The following is a 12218-nucleotide window of genomic DNA, read 5'->3' as shown; positions in this document are numbered from 1 at the left end:
GTGTGAGCTTCCCTACAGTCCTGTTTATATGGGTGTAGTTAGAACTGCTTCCGCTATGCTGGCCCGCCCCTGTAGTGATGGAGTCTCTGTAGTGGCGGGTTGTCTTGGTTACGGCAAATTGCCCCAGGAACTGCAGGATGCCCCTCCCCGACAGTGCTGGACCTTCCCGAGTTCAGCCATGTTTCCAGTGGCGCCCTCTTTGCCCGGGAATCTCTTGGCTTGCCTCCTTGCCTCAGCTCCCCTTGCTGGCCCAGAGGGGACACAGTCTCATTCACTTTGCTCAAGGAGCCGCTGCTCCCTGCCCCTGGTGCAGGCCGAGCGGCTGCTCCGGTCCAACCAGCGGCGCTGGGAACCCGTGGAGCTTCTCCACCTGTGAATCTCCTGGTCTGTGGGCAGTTAAAATCCGCTGCCCTGTGTGCCGCTGCGTCAGCCAAAGCAGTGGCACTGAGATTCGTGGCACGCCCTTCCAGGGGTTCTCCTGGCTTGACTCCCTGCTTCAGCTCCCCTTGCTGGCTCAGAGGGAACTCTGTCTCTCTCGCTCCGCATAAGAAGCCGCTGTCCCCCACCCCAGGGCGTAGGCTGAGCGGCCACGCCACTCAAACCAGCAGCACTGGCGACCCGTGGGGCTTCTCCTCCTGTGAATCTCCTGGTCTGTGGGCAGTAAAAATCCGTCTGTAAATGCGGCGTCCACTCACCCTCTGCGCCTTCTCTCGGAGCTGCAATCCCGACTTCCTCCTAAGCGGCCATCTTGTCCCAAGAATCCTTAAAAACTTTTAAATATAAATTTATTTCATTTTTTTAACTGCAAATTTATTTATTTATTTCAGACCAGGTCTGACACATGGTCTGTTTCACTCATTCACACTCTCTGCCTGACTCCCAAGGGTATTCAAGTTTGTGACTCTGTCAAGTCCAGAAAGTGACCCGGAAAGACATCAAAGTTCACATCATACCCTCCTTAGCCTTTCAAATTACATTCATTTCCAAATCGGGTGGTGGGCAGTGAAAACACTGGCACTCTTTTTTAAAATTAAAATGTGCTCCTGGTACAGAATAGCAGTTTCCCTAAATTAACTCTTTGAATAGATAAGTTTATCATAACTTTATTCTTTATTCAATTTGTTTGATGTTTATACCAAAGAGATCATGAGAAAACCAGAAGAATGGCAATTATATTTTAAAAAAGAAAGTGTTCTCATAGTTGGGCAGGTCAAATTAGGATGTCACAGATGAGAGAAGAACCAGGATGTGAACATGCCAGGGAAAATGAGAGGACGGGAATGTTGCATGGGAAGGAAATACAGAGACCTACAGACCCCTCGTCTACACAGCACATTCTCACCTTCTACTGTTTAAGCAGAAGTCACCCCCAATACCAGTTAATTTTCCTTTACTGGACATAGCTGAAAAGACTGAGAGAAGTTCAGGACATCTTAAAAAGTCTTATTAGAGGGTCAAGTTTCAATGCAAAATTTTCATGATCTTTTCAACATCCCTACGTTAGCGACATGCACTGCATTTTAAAGCACTTGACTTTTTGAGAGTGTCTTATTTTAATGAGTATACATTTACAAACACAATCGTAGTATATACTCTGAATGAATCCACCATTGTAAAGTGCGTATGTTCCATTTCCTCCCTACCTGAACCATCTCTAGTCCAAAGTAGGATTTCCCTGGCTCTCCTATATACAGAAGCAAATACAAAGTCATAACATATCCCATGCATTTGCATTTTAGAAATATTTAAACTAAAAAAAAAAAATGTTGTTGCCTAGGTGCATAAAGTGTGAAAACCCCTAAATGTAAGCAAGAAAATATAACGATTATAGTATCTGTATCATATTTAAGACAAGCTTGCAGTATATATTTTTGAGACAGAATCTCACTCTGTTGCCCAGACTGGAGTGCAGTGGTATGATCTCAGCTCATTCTAACCTCTGCCTCCCAGTTTCAAGGCATTCTTATGCCTCAGCCTCCCAAGTAGCTGGAACTACAGGCTCACGCCACCACGCCTGGCTAATTGTTGTATTTTTAGTAGAGACGGGATTTCACGATGTTGGCCAGGGTGGTTTTAAACTCCTGACCTCTAGTGATCTGCCTGCCTCGGCCTCCCAAAAAGCTAGGATTACAGGTGTGAGCCACTGCGCCTGGCCAGGCTTGGTATATTTTTGATGGGACTATAGTGGACTTGTAAGAATTGGCATTACAATCAGAGAAAAAAATGCCAGGAAAGATTCATGTATAGACCATGAGAAATGGAGAAGGTATCGCCTTTAGAAAGCTATTTTAGGAAGTTTTCAGGAGGCCAGGGTTTTCTTTAGCTCAATTTTCCTCTTTTGGCTGAGAGGACACAGCCTGTATGAAGCACTCACTTGGGTTATTTCTGCTCCCTCTCTGATTCTCTCAAATTGAAATACACCCTGTTCGTTGGGGGAACTGTTTCCTTGAAGCTGGGAGCCAGCCACACTTTTTTTTTTTATGCTAGTGATTTCTAAAGGAAAAAGTAACAGATATTGGTTATAAAGTCTATAGAAGGAAGTAGTAGTCCGACAATTCTTGTAACTCCGAGCCTCCTGTTTGAGGGTTTAGTGTGAGATCAATACAACATTTGAGCTTGGGTAGTTGTACTGAAAATAACGTTGAGAGAAAACTGATCTTAAAGCGACTGTAAGAAGGAGGTCAAGAGCTAGACTCAGGGCATGGAGCCAAGGAATTCCAATTAGGGTCAGGACAGCAGGGGGCAGGGTGAGGTAGGGCATGGCACCAGTTTGGTTCTGAGGAAGCGCTCTGCTGTGGGCTTCACGCCAGCTCTTGCAAAGACTGTCCCCACCCTGACCTACTCTTCAGGACAAGGAGGCCCCAAAGAAAAGATTCAAAGGTTTTATTCACTTAGATATCAAACCCTGAAGCCCTGTGCAGACTTCTGAATTCTATTCTAGTTAATACTGCAGGTTAAGCAAGAAAGATATAAGCAAGAATAAAATTGAGTTAAATATTTGCCTTTTTGATTATTTTTAGTACATTCAAATACAAACAAAGTGAATCAAATTTCTCTGCCAAGGGATATGTGAGTGTATTTATTGTGGTAAAGCAAGTAACTGATTCATATTCTAAGAAATATCATATTCTTTTTTAAATCTTTTTGTGAATTAAAGTGAATAACTAACATATTTTTATATAGCATTCATTCCTTTTGAACTTATTTAGTAAGCAACTATACACTTCAATTATATTTCAGCTAATATTATACAATGAAAACTAACTTGTTTGTTCTAAATGCTTAGCTACTCTACGTGTTTAAAGGATAAATCAGCAATAGACTTTGCTGTCTAATCACTTAAAATGAGCAGGATGGGGGAAAGATGAAGAAGTAAATCTTAAACAGAAAAAAAAATTCACTCACTCTACTTCAAATTTGATCATCCACATAAAGCTCATTTAAAATCCTGAAAACTTTGGGAAATCTCATTATTTATAGTTCTTTATTGCATATTAATACCGGTGGTTTCTCATCAAGTTATTTTAACAAACTATTTCTGTGGATTCGCTACCTAAAGAAAAAAGAATAGAAGTCAACTAATAATCTTACTGATTTTTGACACTTTGTTTCTTTTCTCAGAAACCATTGATTAAATAAAATGATTATGTCATTTCCTTTTGAAAGACAATGTAAAATAATTACTAAAATGATTTATTGATGAAATTTGGTCATGCCTAATATTGTGGGAAACCCACTTCCTTCCTGACACAATGCCCAATGTCCCCTCCCATTCCTGGTCACTTCAGCTGCTCTGGGACTCCCTGGCCTCTGGTGGCTGCCTCTACCCAGCAAAAAAATAACAGTCTCTCCCCTCAGCTAGTTCCAGTTTATCTCTTTCAGCTTGGGCTTCTGAATAGAAAAATAATGTAGATAGACACATAGAAATAGCATAGACAAATAGAGATATTGCTGCAAATCAGAGGTTTTTACCCTTGGCATTTCTGACACTGTAAGGCAGATGCTTCTCTGTCATGTGACATATCCTGTGCACTGCAGGACTTTGATCAGTGTCTCTGGATTATACCCGTCAGATTCTATTGGCCACTATCACCCTGCTGTGACAATAAAAAATGTCTCTAGATATTGCCAATGTGCCCTGGGACATAAAATTACCCCCAGTAAAGAAAGATCGATAGAAGCATATACATATACATATATTATATATACTATATATGTATATATTTACACACTTCTACATGTGTACATATATACACGGTATCAATTTTCCATTGAATGATTTGTAAAAATTTTCTTCAGTTCTTTTTTTAAATTTTCTTGTAGTTCTAAAAGTACATCTCATAAATTAAGAGAACTAATTATTGGTCTTTTATACCTATTGTAAATATTTTAACTTGTCATTTGCCTTCTGAGTGTTAAGTTTTAGGAATACAATTTTTCACTTGCATATATATATACTTCTAGTATGTGTGTGCATATACATACAGTATCACTATATACACACACGTAGAAGTATACACTCATGTGCACATACCCATAGATAGAGAGACAAAGACATAGGATAGGCATAAACATAGATATAATTCAGCATAAGAATTTCAAGGACAGGGAACACAAACAGGAAAAAGAAAATGTAAAAATAAAACTGTTCTCCTCACCCATGGCCCACCAGGGACACTAAAACGGCCTATTTTTTCTGGATTAAGGCAATATTTTTTACCTTGATTTAAATTATACTGGCTGGTAGAAAGCCCTCTGTGAGCCCTCAGGTGAGTTAGATACCCTCTGTGAGCCTCCCAAAGCCTTGCTGAAATCATGACAACTTGTTAAAACTATATACAGATCAGGAATCTCTGAGCTTCCACCATCATCTAGAAATTCATTGATGGTATTTTATTATGATTTATTACACACCATTTATTGAAAGAGCATGAAACCTTGCAAGAAACTGAATACTCTGACATTACGTTTATTAATAAATGAAAAATGTATATGAGAGATCTTTTCAGATCAGCAAATAAAATCCCATTCATTGTTTTTAATGGCAATCTGTATTGTAGAGATGCTCTAATTTACTTAACTAGTGATACTTATTGATAGACTCCATTGATGTATTTAGATATCCTTGATTTTAACATATTATCAAAATGAAACAAAACACTCCTTTATATATATTTTGTCATATTTGAAGGTATATTTGTAGAATACATTCTTAGCTAGAATTTCTGAGTGAAAATGTTTGTACTTCATTTTAATGAGAAAAATTTCAAAATGTCTATATGAAAATGTTGCAGCAATTTAATATTCTATGAAGAAGACATAGAAGCATTTATTCAATATCCTCAAAAACTCTGTTATTAAAATGTTAAAGTGTTTCCATTCAGAATGGTGAGCTATTATACTGCATTGTTTTAAATTGGTTTGAATATACTTATTGGCACAAATGTATTATATTTGGCATTCCTATTTATGTTTTACCTGCTTTTCAATTACGTGATTTTTTTTGAAAACTTTCTTGTAGCTCTAGAAGTGCATCTTATAAATTTAGAAAAATAATTATTTTTCTTTCATAGCTATTAGAAATATTTTAACTTAATTTGTCATTTGCCTTTTCAATGTTAAGTTTTAGGAAGTCTAATTTTTCAGTCAGTTTTATTTGGGATTTCTAAATTATGCACGCTGCCTAGAAAGACACTCAGACACTATTTCAGCACTTTCTTTTCCATATTAATATTTAGATTGGTGGTCTAACATATTTATTTTGTTACAAACAGCAAAGACTAGATTTACTATTTTATAAAATAGTGCCAACATTCAGATTTTCATGACCAAATCAAAAAAATATCTTTGTCTGCTAAGAATAGTGTCATGTTGCAAACTGTTTGGCTGTCTTCTTGTTCTTCTGTTCTCTTTGTGTATATCTGAATGCATTTCCTTCATCTTTAATTGTATAGGATAAATGTCCCAGGAAGCTCCTTCTCTCTAGCCTACTGCAATATTTGAATACTTTTCCCCACACCTATATTTATGAATGTCTAAAAGATTTCTCTGCTTATATTAGTATGGTTTTTCTACTTAAAGAAAAAAGCAGAGATATGGAAATGAACCATCTGTTTTTAGCTACTGAGAACCACACCATCACAGCGCTAGGAGGTAGTGGTCAGAATTCACACACCTGTCAAAACTTCCTCATAGTATTGCAAACATAATTATTATCTCTCTTACATGTTTTCTTATTTTTATTGCTAGAATTTCTAATTACTAGTCATTTTATTCTTTTTCTTAGTAAATGACAGTATAGCAAACACACACAGACACACATACACATGCACACACGCACACAGTTTTTCTCAACCAAGGCTGCATATTAAAATCACTTGGGGAAGAAGAGAATTAGGTATTTCCATGATGAGACCCCAATCTCACCTTTGAATCTCTGTGTTAATTGATCTTCTCCTTCTCTCTAGTCACTCAAACTTAACCAATAATGACTGAGCTTACTACCTAGGGGTCACTAATTTAAAGCATATGTTGACAAAAGCAATTTAAAAGATATAAAGAAGAAAAATACATTTTATTTCATCATCCTAAAATCTGTACGTAGAATAGTGACAAAAATCACATAATAATGGTAATATTATGGGTTTATCTGAGTGGACCAAACACCTCTGCTGTCCACCTCTGGTGTCCTCACGAAGGTACTATAACCTGTTGAACCAGGTTTCTAAGCATTGATGGGTTTCTGTGATCTGACATCTGTGCTCCAGCTAAGAAATCACCTCTGTGTGATAAGCTCTTCCACTGGTTCTTCCCTGGAGCTATCCAGGCCTTGGTTCTCCATCCTCCCTCACCCTGTGCTGGTCATATTTGCTGTCACTCTCTCAGTCCTGACTGCACAGCTGGCCCAATGGCATCAATAAGATGTCAAGACCTGTGGTGTTCACATGAGGCTCATGTCCCTATAAAAACTTTTACATTGGCTTTATCCTGTGATTATCAGAGTCTTAACCAGGCATTAATCACCAGCCAAACTAAAAATAAAATGATACTTTGTGTTTTTTTCTTTTTTTTAATCAGTCCATTGATCTGTGAATGGCTCCCTTAAGACCTCATAGCAACTATGGAGACAGAAAAGCAGAATGTAGGCAATGCTAGGTCTCCAGTCTAATGTGATCCTAATGTAACTGAGACCCTTTCTTTAGCCCTTATACATCCATAAGTTCTAAATATCAACAGATATGCTTTATGTTCCATAAGTTTTGTCATGGTATATATCTTAACTATCCACAATAAAATTTGCTTTAAAAAACATTTAATGCACTCAAACACATTATTACAGTTAGAAAACTAGAAAAACTATGCTATTTTAACAAGACTTATTCATGATTTTCTGATTTTAATTGCCCTATCACATTGACCTCTAACCTCTTCATTATCAGCACTGCAGAAAATTAGGGGTAATCTTGTTAAAGTTAGAAAGAGTGAGGCACTTGAGATAAATGCCAAAGCTATTTCCCTAGGCCTTGTATTTTACAATCATCATGAAATAATATATCCTGATTTTCTATATTGAGTGGTAAAATTTCCCTTCATTGATTCACTGTTATTCACTTCCTGAATTTCTAAGTAGTTTCTCTTCTACCTTTGATAGTAACGTTTTTTCACAATTGAATATTGATGTAAACCTCAATTGTTTCCTGATTTGCGACAAGTAAATAAAACTTTGAATTTAGAGAACATGTGCTAATTGTCAGTCACCACATGGGATGGGTAACTCACGCTTATTTAGGAGGAAGTTATATTAAGTCATGTGGGGCTCTGTGCACAGAGGCAGTGCTGAGTGACCCTGAATCAGGAATACTATAATTCAAAATTCCGCATGAATATCTGTTAATGATTTGAAAGTCAAGATATCTTCCAGCTTTGGGAAGCCGAGGTGGGCAAATCACCTGAGGTCAGGAGTTCTAGAGTAGTCTGGCCAGTATGGTGAAACCCCATATCTACTGAAAATACAAATATCAGCCGGGCATGGTGGCACATGCCTGTAATCCCAGCTACTTGGGAGGCTGAGGCAGAAGAATTGCTTGAACCCAGGGTCAGAGGTTGCAGTGAGCCAAGATCGCGCCATTGCACTCCAGCCTGGGCAAAAAGAGAGAAACTCAGTCTCCAGGAAAAAAAAAGAAGTCAAGATATCTGTAATCACAGTAGAAGACACATTCAGGGCACATTTCTTGGTCTCAGAGGATTATGTTCGATTAGACATCTGAATGTACAGAAATACACAAGCCCCAGTGGGAGACAACTTCAGGGCAGGTGTGAGTTCAAAGGAGCACATGCTTCCAAGGGTATGTGGGTGGCCAGTGTTACAGGAGTTGGTGCACACACACGAAATGTATGTGGGTTGTTGTTTGGGATGACTAGGGAAGATTTCCTGAAATAAATATGATGTGTGCTGGGTTTTGAAAGATGCGTATTATTTAGTCCGGCAGAGGGAGAGGCCAGAAATAAGAGGACAACATTTTCTTGTCAGGTCAGGTCAAGGAGTAACCCACAGATCTGCACAACTGAACAAGAAAACTTTTAAGGGAACAAACGGGAGAGACTGAAGGCCAGAATGCAGTTTGGAGTCAGATCGTGGAGTTTCTTGACTGCCAGGGCCATGGGTACCAGAACTGTTCATCTTGCTGGAGATAGATACCAGGGCTAGGACAGGGGCAGGTGTGTCAGTGTTCCATGGAGGGGAGCCTGGGGCAACAAAGGATTGTGCACTGGTCGACCTGGATGCTCAGGTCAGCCTGGGCCAGGATAGGAGGCTTGGTAGGAACTTTTTCTATAAGGATCCAAACAGGTTGTGGTTAATGGAAAGACGTTTTGTTTCTTTGTTTTTTGTTTTGTTTTGTTTGGGACAGAGTCTTCCTCTGTCACCCAGGCTGGAGTGCAGTGGCGTGATCTCGGCTCACATCCTGGGTTCAACTGATTCTCCTGCCTCAGCTTCCCGAGTAGCTGGACTTATAGATGCCTGCCACCACATCCAGCTAAATTTTTGTGTTTTTAGTAGAGACGGTGTTTCACCATATTGACCAGGCTGGTCCCAAACTCCTGACCTCAGGTGATCCACCCGTCTTGGCCTCCCAAAGTGCTGGGATTACAGGCATGAGCCACCACGTCCAGCCTGAGTGATGCTAAAAATATAAACATTTTGGGATTTGGTGACTACATGGTTGGACCTTGGAGGAGACTTGGAAGCAAGAGGAAGTGCAGAGTTAATAAAGTTCGGCTGTTTAAAACAGCAACCACCCGACAGCTCATAAAAAAATCAATGAAGAGCTGCTTTAATTCTAAATAACGCAAAGATCAGTTTTTTTTTTATTATACTTTAAGTTCTGGGGTACAAGTGCAGAACGTGCAGGTTTGTTACATAGGTATACGCATGCCATAGTGGTTTGCTGCATCCATCACCCCGTCATCTACATTACGTATTTCTCCTAATGCTGTCTCTCCCCTATCCCCTCACCCCTGAATTTTGAGTCAAAATTTCTTTCTTGTGCTTACCAAGAGAGGACTCATTTAAGCTCTCAATATCCACATAATTAAAATTTAATTTCTTTATGGGAGCACAAATCATATATATATTGTTGTTGTGTTGTATTAAAGAAATAATCCAAGATGATAGTATAAATGTTATATCAATTTTTTAACTCTAAATATTTTTACATATGTAAATAAAACCGTATTTCTGACTAAAGTTCCAGTTACAATGTAAGCATCAATAATTCTAAACTATATATCCTGTTTTGTCAGTTGGGGATTAATTCTGCATCTTATTTAGAAAAAAAATATTACAGTGGTTATGTGAAAGAAATTTATTGATAATAAAAATGCTCAAGTCGTTTAACAGAACAACTTTTTTTTTTTAGTTGGTGCACATTTTAAGCTTCTAAGAATAGCTTTTGTGCAACAATAAAACACCACCACCCTATGACAGCTCTCAGTAATAACTTTTGTGATATGTCAGTGGATTAGCAGCTCCTACATCAATCCTCCCACAAAAGTATCCTTCCTTTGAATTCTAGAGCTGCCTTAAGTGTTGCTAGTTAATTGTGTTTGAGAAATAAACAACTGTTTCAAGGCATAATGGTAAACAAATAACATTAGAGTGCTCCCATTCCCGATTAATTAGAATTTGCTTCTATTTATAATCGCTTGTCCCATCAACTCTTCCTGAATACTGAAAGAGAAGACACTTCCTTATGTGTTTTCCCTGACAACATTCCCATTCCAATTTCGTATCCTATTTATTTCACATTCTGTAATAGTAAAGACCCACTACACTCCGTAGTCATTGGGTGTTTTCCCTATTTGTATTACAATACTCTAAACGGTCCTCAGAAAAGTCACTGTGCACTCCTAGAACATCTCCTCAAAATGGCACTCTACATATGCAGACAGGAGGAAGAAATATAAAATGCAATAACAAGATGAAAGCAATGTCCTAACTCTAAGGAAAGAAAACAAGCAGATATATGATATATTTTTCTCTATTTCAAATAAAAAATTGTCGATGACTGAGTGATTCATATAACTCTTTCTTAGCAACCTCCTTTGCTACCTCTACTAAACATAACCCAGCAAGTGAAAGAAAGTGTGTTGTACATATAACTCACCAATAAAGCTCTCTGAGGCACAGACATCAATTTATTTACTGTTCACTGAAACTCCAAAATGAAATACGCCTAATTTTCTAACTTAATATTTCCACTGTTGATCCTGTTAGAATATCGAAGACGGTAAGAATGTTTTCTATTTATTAACATAAAATGATCATAATAGCACCAGAAGACCATAAGAGATGATACAATGTTGAAAGGCATACCTGTCAGTCAAATTAATATTAGGAGAAGTTTTTTTTATCTCTGAAAGAACCAAAGTAAATGAAAATATTGAGATAAAGAAATGGAAATATTTTTAAGAGTGCGTATTTATCAAGCAGTTTTTAATGGAAAGGTAAAGAAGAAATTTTAATGCAGAGTCAGATGCACTGGTATTTTAATAAAATGGATTATATAATTGTTTTTCCATAACTCTGCAGTTTTTATTATAACACACTACTATTATAATATACTACTATACCCTAGTAGCATCAATAATTGAAAAAAAAAAAAGAGCAATTATGTAAGAAAGCCTGCATCAAATTAGCAAGTATTGTATATGTAGATGCTGTGTTCAAATACTCACATGCAAGACCATAAATGTAACACAAGGAGAGTGAAAACTTACTTAACCTATTCAGAAAAGAGAGGGCCATTGTACAATGTATGAAAGGTAAAAATGTTTCTAAAAACCAATAAAATACATTGCAGAAAAAAAACTAGGTGTTTTGTATTTGAAAATGGATGGAAAAATGCAAATAAAATATATTTGAAAATTGGTTAATGAATATATTTTATACTTAACATATTAGTTACATAGATAATATATAGACATAAATATCATAAAGTAGATGTACAGATAAAATTGTGTCTTATGTAGAGATTTTTTCTCATCCCATCAAATAACAAATGAAGCATATGATTTTTGTGTGTATTACTGTTGGTATTAGCATCAGTAATCTATATAAGTTCATCAATTTTCTTAAGAAAATCTGATTTCTTTAGAAGGAATATTCCTTCCTCCTTTGCAAAATTGAAAACAAAAAGTAGATATAATTGTACAGGTATAATTTTTTCTTGTTTACAATTGAATAAAATATATAGTTTACCATCACCCCAGGAAATATTTTGCTTTCTTCACTGTAAAAACTATAGATCAAAAGAGAAAACCAATTATGAATAGATTGTACCATTATCGTCTATACCACAAATTCTCCAAAACATGTAATAGTCCTGAACGTTCTTACCTCACCCACCTCCTGTGTTCTTTTCACAGAATATATTCTTTGACAACGTAAGAGTTCATTTTGTTCTGATTATCTGAAATGTACTCAAGCATTTATCTTTGTGCTTTTTCTCTCAAACTTATAGTTGCTTGAAAACAATGATGTATTATAATGTTATTTAAATTACCTTGACAACTCTGTTTTACAGATCTTGAAAAATTTGGTATCTATAAACGAAATCAATGATGGCTTTCAATAAAAAGTTTCATTTTTAGATATAGAAAAAGTATGCACAATTTGCCTCAAAGCGACAGTCTTTAAGTTTTCTGTATAGTAACTGTAT

General features: G+C 37.1%; 1 protein-coding gene across 1 annotated transcript in view; it reads right to left on the bottom strand.

Moving 5' to 3' along the window:
* CSMD1 (CUB and Sushi multiple domains 1) overlaps window positions 1-12218 on the bottom strand; it is a 2129340-nt gene that overhangs the window by 1761384 nt on the left and 355738 nt on the right. The window lies entirely within an intron of this gene.

The sequence above is a fragment of the Aotus nancymaae genome, unplaced genomic scaffold (genome assembly GCF_030222135.1).
Source record: "Aotus nancymaae isolate 86718 unplaced genomic scaffold, 86718_ANA_hifiasm-v0.15.2.pri h1tg000090l, whole genome shotgun sequence".
NCBI classification, from domain to species: domain Eukaryota; kingdom Metazoa; phylum Chordata; class Mammalia; order Primates; family Aotidae; genus Aotus; species Aotus nancymaae.
This window is presented reverse-complemented; position numbering and strand designations above follow the sequence as displayed.